General features: G+C 50.8%; 1 long non-coding RNA gene across 1 annotated transcript; it reads right to left on the reverse strand.

Annotated features, from left to right (window-relative positions):
- Positions 1-6,250: 6,250 nt before the first annotated feature.
- On the reverse strand, positions 6,251-6,906 carry LOC131816800 (uncharacterized). Its single transcript, XR_009348189.1, has 2 exons — positions 6,770-6,906; positions 6,251-6,551 (listed from the first exon to the last, which is right to left on the reverse strand). It is a non-coding gene; the product is annotated as an uncharacterized LOC131816800 (long non-coding RNA).
- Between the last annotated feature and the right edge of the window lie 3,584 nt (positions 6,907-10,490).

Genomic DNA, 10,490 nt, shown 5'->3' on the forward strand with positions numbered 1-10,490 from the left:
CAGAGGCGGGGGGGGGGGGGGCGATGCGAAGGATGAAGTGGAAGTAAGGGAGAGCCTTACCACACAGGGACTGGGAATGGGTGGAGAAAGGCAGAAGCCGACATGTTGCAGGTGTCCTGGCCTGGGGCTTGTGGGATGGGAGAGCCAGACATCTGGGTCTTTGGTCAAGAAAAATATCTCTTTATCCCTTGGAGAAAAGGCTGGTGTCCCTCTTGCCTGATACCACCAGACCTTCCACAGCAAGACTCCGTGGCGACAGCCCTCCCTTCTCTTCCTTCACCTGGGGGCGAAGAGAAGCTGCAAGTAGGCCCTGAATAGCGTCTTGCCTGGGTGGGGAAGAGGTTGGGGGGCTGTCTGGTCAGATGGGGGGAGTGAGGGCTAGATTTAACTAAGAAAAAGATGGAGAGCGTCTGTGTCCAGATACTGATGGGGGGGGGGGTCTTTGCTAGGGATCTAGGGAGGGGAAACCTCTATTATTTTTTTTTCTTGTCCCTGGGGGAGGGTACAACCTCCCTCAGGAGGGTCAGGGCCTTCTGCCCAGGAACCCTGATGCAGGGAGAGTGTCTCCTATCCCATTGAGAGAGAATCCTTGCTCCTCTGGGCTCTAAGTCCCCCAACCAGGGAGACAGGGAGTTTGTTTCTCCCCCTCAGTGCTGGACACCCTTCAACCCACGTCTCTAAGCCCTCACTCCACAACCCTGCATGTCCCCGTGTGTACTGGGAGTGGGGAATCAGAATGACAGGGGCCCCGGATAGAGCAGGGGGCCCTCCCCAATGCCCGAGTCTTTCTGGGTAGGACATGTTCTCCCCTTCCCAGGGCCCCCTGCCGCCGCCTGGGCCCTGCCTCCACCTTCCTGCTTCTTCCTGCTTCCTCCTCCATCTGAGCTGTTGGGGCGGCAGCAGCACCTTCTCTCTCAACACCTTCCCCCTGGGGCCCAGCCAAGTACCACTCAGCCCGAGGCCAGCAGGCTCACAGCAGCACCAGAGCTGGCTCCTTGGCTCCTCCCCCCTCCTCTCCCCTCCCCTTCCCTCCCTCTCCCTCCCCTCCTCTCCACAGCATCCCTCCGGCTCCCTTTCTGGCTTCTGCATCCCAGGAGTCCACCAAGAGCCCCTGCCCTGTCTGTGGCCCACGCTGAGGCCCTTTAAGTCAGGGGCTCTGTTTCAGGCACCCCATTAGTCCAAACACTTAGGCGCTACGGGTTACTCTGCGCCCATCCGGGTGTCAGCTTCATCCTTTGTGGGCTCTAAGTAGGTTCAGACCCGGGTAGCCATGGGGGGCTGCACCTCAGTCTAGTTCCTCATGGGGCTCCGGGATACTCCAAAGCCATGTGGGCTCTGTATTCGTTAGTTCAAGCGCCTGTAGATGCCGTGTCCCCCTTGGCCCGGTGGAGTCCTTCTTAGTGTGGCCTGCCGTGGGCAACCTGACACTCTGGGCTGGGAGACCCATGTCAGCTTAGGTCCAGGTCAGCCCTGTATGGTTGCAATTCCGTGTATACGGCTGGACACCGTGGATAGACACCATCTCCATCAGCAGCCCGGACCCCTAGGGACCCCTGCAGGTTCTGTGTCCTTCTCAGCCAAGTGACCTTTATGGTATTCTAATTCCTTGCAGACCCTTGCTGCTCAATGGAGGTTTGAGGGCCAGCAGGCTTGGCATCACCTGGAACTTGCTGGAAATGCAGCATTTTAGGTCCCATCCAGACCTTCTGACGGGGAAGCTTTGGGCATCACCCGACCACTAGGATTTGCAGAGCCAGTGCTGACTGGCAGCATGTCAGCCTCTGGCTGGTTTAGATCAAGGCAGAATCACACTGACCCAATGTCATGGGAGCTCTGAGACACCCAAACCAATATGGCTGCCATATTAAAGAGCCCCCAGGGGCCCCCAGAGGATTGAAGTGCTCTTCCTGGGACTCCAGAAACTTCTGCCTCCTGTGTCTCCCACCTTTCTCTTCTTCCTTCCCGAGGCCTCGCCTCTAACCAGTTCCCTTCTCCAAAATGAAATGCCTGCATCCCTGCCCTGCATGCATCTCTGGTCCCCTCAGCACCAGGGGAGCCCAAGCACAAAGGGCTTTTGTCATCCCCACTCTGAGCTTGGCTTTGGGTCCCCTCCCGACCCTCCCTCCCCACCAGCCGCCTGCCGACCTCAGGCCACCCCAGCTGGAGGCTGCTGTGGTAGTTTTCCACGCCTGCTGTTCTCTGCCTCATACACACGTTGCACAGATAGATCTAAAGTCTCTATCTATATATACTTCTCACTCCCCCACCCCCGGACGGCATGCGTCTCGTTTGCCAGGCTGTGGTCGTGCAGTCTGTCGCTCGTTAAGGCACTGTCTCAGATTTGCATGTTTAATATTTTATCCAGGAAGCGCTCCTGGCTGGGGCCCTGGGAGGTGGTGTGAAGCCGACAGAATGTCAGGCCCCAGAACGATGGCTCACGGGTGGTGGCGGTGGGACGAGTGTCTGGGGGACTAGAGAATGGTGACGCCAGTTCCTGGCTGCTTGTCTGGCTTTGGCATGGGGGTGGGGGTGGGGAGAACATCTCAGAGATCAGCGCCCCCTCTCCACCTGCACCAGGAGCCTTCCTTCCTTGGGGCACTCAGCCGGCCATTGGAAGGGTGAACTCCGATGTGAACCTGCTGTTTTAGGTTCCACGGCTCATCCAGGTCATTTCAGCGTCTGGGGATTTTCCAGTGGGAAGAAGTCGTTTGGTTCCATGGAGAAGTGGCGAGTCAGCCCAGAGCCAGGGCGAACTGCGGAGGTGGACAGAGTGGATGGGAGGAGACAGGCAGGACACCAGTGAGTCCGGCCAGTGCTGTGCGACCTTCTGGCGTCATTGAGCTCTCTGGGCTCTTATGAGTGACAGGGGAGGCCCATCAGCATCTTCACTCGCTCTCGGGCACGTCAGAGACCTGAGTTAGTGGAAAGCAGTAGAGGGTATTGAGGGCAATCTTTCCTGTTCCCAGATATTTGTAAAGGATTTAGAGGGCAGGAAGGGAGAGAGGCAGGGAAAGATGAGGCTGTGCCCCAGGGGCAGATGGAAAAATCTGAAGATGGAAGGCAGGGGGAGGGGAGCACAGACAGACACAGGCCTTTCATTCTGACCCTTGAGAGGCATGAAATGCCTGATTGTGCCTGTGTCCAGAAGTTCTGTGGGGCCTGGAGGTCGGGAGGAGAAGGGAGAACCTGCTCCATCCCCCAACTCTTGGGAACAAGATCCCCACACATTCTGCTGTAGTCTGGCAAGGCTCCTACAGAAAGGCCTTCTTAGAGAGGGCAGGATGGGGTCTGGCCCGGCTCTGCTCCCCATCCCCCTCCTCTAAAGCCCTGGAGGTTTATCAGTGCATGAAGGACTTAGCCCTGGTAGGGGCCAGGAAGGGGTGGGAGGGGGAGGGTATGTGTGTGTGATGAGCTCTCAGCCTACCCCTGGGCCAACCTCCTGCCCTAGAGCTGCCTGCCCCACACTGTTGCCGTTACTCTGCCCCCAGGTACCAAATTGGGAAGTTCTTCTGGGTGTCTTGCCTCAGTTCCTTCTGTTGCCGCTTCAGTGCAAAGACTCTCTGTTCTGCCACCTTGGGAAATGAGGGCCCCTTGTGTCCTGGGGTTTGCTGCGTCCACCACCCAAGAAAAGGCATCATGGTTTGATATGGAACCCTGGAAGCCTGGTCTGCTTCTCTGGTCCATTGCTCTGCCCACACAAACACATAGAGGGCTTGGCCTCTCTGTCAAGTGATACCCCACCATCTGCCTGAGAGGAAGGAGCTGGAGACGAAGCTTTCAGGGCCTCCAAACAGCCACAACGGACTCTACGAAGCCATGCATCAAAGCGCAGACATAGTACATGCTGGGGGGCGCTCTGCTCCTCACAGTGCCCCCAATCCAGGTCAGTGGTTTGCAAAAGCCCTTTATACCTGGGGACTTTTTGTCCAAAGCATATCATGCAGAAGCAGAGAGAAACAAAACCAGGGAGAGTCCGACTGCTGTGATGGAACCACCCATGGGGAGCTGGGGAGGCCGGTCTGCTCTGCACCTCCTACCTCTTGGAAGCTTCTCCTGCCCCTCCCGCCGCCCCCTAGGGGCTTCTGAAAGGCCCCGTAGGACTCCCAGTGCTTGGCAAAGCACAGCTAGAAAAACACTCATCTGCAAAATCTCAGTTGCTTAACTCTTGGAAGCTGCCAATCAAAAGGCATGGGGGCCGGCAGAGATAGGAGTGTGACAGTCCCACAGGTGACAACTTGATGACAAGGGGAGAAGAGGCAGAATGATGCTAAAAAGCAGACATGCAAACCTGAAGGGCTCAAGGCCAGGGCCATTTAGTTTGGGGGTGACCTTGAATGCTCCTCAAGAATCTCAGGGAGCTGGACTGAGTAACAGCACTGGCTCAGCGTGGGGGCTTGGGGTGTCAAGGGAGGGTCCTGTTTGGCGGAAAGGAATGAGATGCAAAATTGGAGAAAGACTGCCCTCTATGATGGTTCAAGTACAAAAACATGGAACAAGCTGGGGCCTGGAAGGTGAACTCTAAGCTCCCTTGAATGCGTAAACTCACCCAAGGGGTGCAAGACCTCAGGGTTTTGAGCAGTGGTTCTCAGCTGCTGGGGTGATTTTGGTCACCCCCACCCACCCCAGGGGACATTTGGCAATGTCTGGAGACACTTTTGATTGTCAACTGGGGGTAGGGGTGGTTCTGGCTTCTAACAGATTGAGAGTGACCAGGAATGCTGCTGAACATCTTGGGAGGCACAGGAAAATCCCCTTCAACAAGGAAGTCCAGCTCCAAATGTCCAGATGCTGCATTGAGAAGTCTTGGTCTAGATGTTAGTTGATGCCGAGGTCTTTGCTGGGTCTATTCATTTCCCCACTAGAATATGTTCCCGTAAGTTAGAAATAATGAGTCTTCTACATGCCTACAGCATCTGCCTCTGCACCCAGTAGGTACTTTACAGGTGTTTGTCAGATGAATGCATGAATGAACAGCTCACCTGGATGGGGTGGGCAGCCCTATCCTTTGAGTCCAGAGCCCAGTTTGTCCTGCAGAAGGTGCCTGCTACTTCTTCAGTTTAGTTCATAGACCCTGCAAGGGATCCTGACCCTGGGCAACCCTGGGAGAAAGCTGGGGAGGGCTCACCCAAAAGTGCTTGAGCTGTTGACTCAAAAAGAACAGATGCTCATTCGAAAATTAAATTTGCATATAATTTGCATATCACTTTGAATATCATTTGCATGTTGCTCCTTTAAAGTCAAAAAGGCACAGATCTCCCGCCCTGTCCTGCCTTTCCAGCTTCGCAGAGGCCTCTGTCTGCCCTGCCTCACTTTCTTTGCACACTCTCTGGGGAACAGCTACCTGTTGGGCGCACATTGGCTTAGGTTCCCTCTGGGGCCCAGCACAAAAAAACTTAGGAAATTTGCAATGTGAGATGCAAAAAAAAAAAAAAAAAAAAAGGTCAGGCCCCTTGCATTCTGCCCCAACCTTATGGTCAAGGTTGTGGCCTTTGGTGTTCCCCGTGCTTGGATTTCAACCTGGCTGCTGCCATTTCACAAACTGTGTGATCTTGAGCAAGATTATTTAATCTCTCTGCCCCTCCATTCCTCCATCTGTGAAATGGGGCCAATAATATTCACCTCATAGATTCATGGTAACGATTCAACAGGAAAACCCATCAAAGTGCCAGGCATTTGGTAGACACTCAGATCTGGCAACGTCTGGTTTCTTTGAAGTCGCTGTCATCAAGGAGGAGTTTCTCCTCTGAACTTCTGGCTCTGCAGCCAGTCCCCTCTCTGATCTCTTGCCTTCTTGCAACTCTCTCTTCTCTTGGCTTTGAGTTGCCACTGGCTTCCAGATTTCCACCCTGCTGGCCTCTCCTTTGTCTGATTCCTTCTCTTCCGTCCTACCTCTAAAGTTCAGAGGGCCCCAGAGCCTGGTCCAGGACCCCTCAACTTTTCTCCCTGAGTGTCCCTGGTTTTACCCATAAGCCCCACGCCAGGGACCCTCAGTGATCTCTTTAGCCTGGAGACTAATAGTCAACATCTACCTGATACCTCCCAATGTCTAAAAGGCATTTCAAGATCCACATCGTGATTTCTCGTCCTTCTCCTCTCCCAGGCTTCCCTACTTCCAGTCAATGGTATTGTCTTCTACCGAATTGCTCAAGCCCCAAACCCAAAATAAGCCTTTGATTTCTCCCTCCCTCAACCCCTGTGTTGGTTAGTTATGTACTGCTGTGTAACAGATGACTTCCCAAAACGTAGAGGCTTAAAATAATAAGCATTTAATTATCTCATACAATATATGCTTTTTTGGGGCCAGGGATCCGGAAGTGACTTAGCAGGGCTTCCGAGTCTCTCATGAGGCTGCCGTCAAGATGCCAGTGGGGGTGTAGACATTTAGAAGGCTTGCCTGAGCTGGAAGATCTGCTTCCAGAGGGGCTCATTCACAAGGCTGTGGAGTTCGTGCTGACGGTTGGCAGGAAGCCCACGTTCCTTGTCATGTGGATGTTATAGAGCTCCTGAGTTTCCTTATAACATGGTGGCTGGCTTCCTCTGGAGTGAGTGATCTGAGAGAGAGAGAGAGAGCAAAGAGGAAGCCACAATGTCTTTTCTGATCTTGTGTCCAAAGTCACACACTGTTAATTCCGCTGTAGTCTCTTTGTTAGAATGAGTCACTAAGGCCAGCCTAAGAATTTATGGATGTCTTTTAAAACCACCATTGAAATATGTCTTGAATTATCTACTTCTCTTCATCTCCACAGGACCCCATCCCAGGCCTACTCACACTCATCGCCCGCCTCTGCTGTGGCAATGGCCTCCTGACTGACGCTCTTGCTCCCGGCCCATCCACAGTCCCTTCTCCGCAAAGCAGCCAGGTGGGCAGTGGGACAGTGTAAGTCAGATGTGGGGGTCCCTTGTTAACGGGGACGAATTGTATCCCCTTTCCCTTTTCAGGGCTCACTCAAACGGTAGTGAAGAAGGAGGGAAGGCATAAATCCACAAGGACAGGGTAAAGGATATCTTAGCTGACAGAGAATTTCAGCAAAATCATGGTTGCTTTGAAAAGGGTTGAGGAAGAGTCACAGATGTAGCGACCAGGACAGAAGGAGACAGAAGATGAGAGGGGAAAGGGAATCCGGAGGCCCCAGGTTGCACAGAAGGGCAGAGGTGGAAGAACCGTTGGCTCCCTCCACCTCTGCCCTGCACAGAAAGGCAGAAACAAGGTTCCCACATCCAGACAGAACACCAGAAGTTTCTTATCTGGAGAAACACTAGGCTTCAAAGAAAAATTCCCTATACTAACATTTGGAGTGTTCCTGGGGAAACAGCTGGTTCTTTGCCCAATCGCTAAAAAGCAAAATAACCAGTTTAAAAAAAAAAAAAAGGGGTCTCACTCGTGCCGATGCAATTTCCAGTTTGTTTTTTAGTGCTCTTGGCCTTAAATACACATGGCTGAGCAAGGGTCATCTGGCAAATGAAGAAAACTCCTCCGGGAAGCAGACACCAAGTGTTTAGAAAGTGCATGAGATTTCCCCAGATTTTCCGGACACAGTGCTTGTGGAGAACACACAGAAGAGGGAGCAGGAGTCAACAGGGAAAGTTCTCAGATGGCCATGCGGGACTGGCATGCAGAAAGAAGAGAGGGAAGGAAGGAGGACTGGGGCGAGGGGGTTTCAGCACGTGGTACGGAGGCGTCCCAGCCAGAGCTTCAGAACGGAGACTGCCCACTGGAGGAGCCTGCTGGGCAGAGCCCCCTCGGGGCTCATCCCTCCATCGTGCTCAGTAATTGGCTGGAGTTGCCTGAGGAAAGTGGGTCCTCACTTCAGTTCAACGCTGCATTTCATCCTGAAGTCTTTGCAGCCAAAGTTTGTCAGTTGACAGCACTCCTCGTGGCAGATGCTCCCTTGGAGTGAGAGCAGTGGGGTGCGTTTCCATGGTGCTCCTCTCCGCCATGAAAGAGAAAGACAAAGTGAAAAAGAAAAAGGAAAGCTGAAGAAAGAAAAAAATGAAACCAACCAACCAACCAACCAATCAACCAAGGGGCTCCTGGCTGGCTCAGTGAGAAGAGCATGTGACTCTTGATCTTAAGGTTGTGAGTTCAAGCCCCACATTGGGTATAGAGATTACTTAAGTAAGTTTAAAAAAACATTTAAAAGAAAACCCAAACCAGTTTAAACATAACCCCCAATAATTAATATCTTCTAGTAGTTATTAAAAAAAAGAATAGGAGGGGCGCCTGGGTGGCTCAGTGGGTTAAGCCGCTGCCTTCAGCTCAGGTCATGATCTCAGGGTCCTGGGATCGAGCCCCGCATCGGGCTCTCTGCTCTGCAGGGAGCCTGCTTCCCTCTCTCTCTCTCTGCCTGCCTCTCTGCCTACTTGTGATCTCTGTCTGTCAAATAAATAAATAAAATCTTAAAAAAAAAAAAAAAGAATAGGAGATGCCAGGGTGGCTCAGTCATTAAGTGTCTGCCTTTGGCTCTAGTCATGATTCCAGGGTCCTGGGATTAAGCCCCACATCGGGCTCCCTGCTCGGCAGGGAAGCCTGCTTCTCCCTCTCCCACTCCCTCTGCTTGTGTTCCCTCTCTTGCAGTTTCTGTCTCTGTGTCAAATAAATAAATAAAAGAAAAGAAAAGAAAAGAATAGAATGCAGTTAAAAAAAAAAAGCCATAGAAAATAAGGAAGTCTTCTTGGAAATTAAATATATAGTAGAGCGTGGGAAAGGTAAAACAAAAATAGTCATTCAGAGAGTAGCACAAAAAGACAAAAAGATGAAATTTGTTGAGCACCGATTATACATTGTTCTAATTCTGATGAAAAGCTTCAGACAAAATTGACAAAGCCCTCGCTCTTAAGGGTTTCCCAAGAAGAGAAATATGTGGGTGGACCAGTCTGGGAGGCACAACATTTGACTAAAAGGAGCTCCAGAAAGACAAGACAGCAACGAAAAGGACAGAAAATTGACAAAAAATTAATACAAGAAATTTTACTGGGTTGAGGGGCATGCATCTCCAAAATAAATTATCTGAACTTCGGCCCAAGATGGAGTAATGGGGAATGGATTTACCCTCCTACCTGAGACAACTGACAAACCAAACAAGCAGCAGTGAGGTTTGGACTTCGGCAATCAGGCTGCCAAGGACTCCGATCCCTGAGAGAAGAGAAACACAGCTGAAAATTCTACAGTTGTCCCCGCCTACTGCCTGGAAAGAGTTTCCAGGCCATTGTACAAGGAGCTATAATTCAACAGAGTCTGGTGTTTCAACTGGAGTTTTAGGGAATTTATACAGTTGTACAACCAAGATGGTAGACTTAAACCCAACACCATCAATAATCACAATCCATCTACATGGTCTAGACAACTCAATTAAAAGGTAGATAAATGGGCGCCTGGGTGGCCTGATCAGTGGATTAAGCCTCTGCCTTCGGCTCAGGTTATGATCTCAGGATCGTGGGATCGAGCCCCACATTGGGCTCTCTGCTCAGCAGGAAGCCTGCTTCCTCCTCTCTCTCTGCCTGCCTCTCTGCCTACTTGTGATCTCTCTTTGTCAAATAAATAAATAAATAATCTTAAAAAAAAAAGGCAGATAAAAAAGGATGACCCAACTATATACTGTTTACAGGAAGCCCACTTTATTATTTACTTATTTATTTAATTTAAACGCAATTAGCCAATGTATAGTGCATGCTTAGTTTCAGATGTAGTGTTCAATAATTTATCAGTGCCCATAACATCCAGTGCTCACCATATCATGTGCCCTCCTTGATGCCCATCCCCCGCCCACCTGGGAACCCACTGCAAGAACAAAGATACAAGTAGGTGAAAGTAAAAAATACACTGTGCTAACACTAATCAAAAGGAAGCTGGAGTGGCTACATTAACACAAGATATGCCCCACGGACGCTAATAGAAAAGTCTATGTTGGGCCGCGCCAGGGTGGCTCAGTGGGTTAAGTATCTGCCTTCAGCTCAGGTCATGATCTCGGAGTTCTGGGCTCTGTGCTCAGTAGGGAGCCTGCTCCTCCCTCCCTTTCTCCCTCTACCCCTCCCTCCCACTCGTGCTGTCTCTCTTGAATAAATAAAATCTTTGAAAAACAGTAAGTAAAATCTATGATAATATTCGACAAAATTGGTGATAGAGCGAAGATTGCAACCAAAGGATGAAGAGGGCCATTTCATTATAAGAGGGTCATTTCCACAAGAGGCCGTAATTCTAAAGGTTTATTCATCTAGCAACAAAGCTTCAAACTACGTAAAACAGATAAAACTGTAAGGAGAAATAGACATTTTCTCAAGTATAGTCAGAGATTTTAATGCTCCCCCCAATAACTGATAAAATAAGCAGACAGAAAATCAGTAAGAATATAGAAGATTTCACCAATACTATTAACTGATTTAGAATATTTTAAAAATATATTTTATTTATTTATTTGACAGATAGAGATCACAAGTAGGCAGAGAAGCAGGCAGAGAGAGAGGAAGGGAAGCAGGCCCCATGCTGAGCAGAG

This window comes from Mustela lutreola, chromosome 15 (assembly GCF_030435805.1).
Source record: "Mustela lutreola isolate mMusLut2 chromosome 15, mMusLut2.pri, whole genome shotgun sequence".
NCBI classification, from domain to species: Eukaryota; Metazoa; Chordata; class Mammalia; order Carnivora; family Mustelidae; genus Mustela; species Mustela lutreola.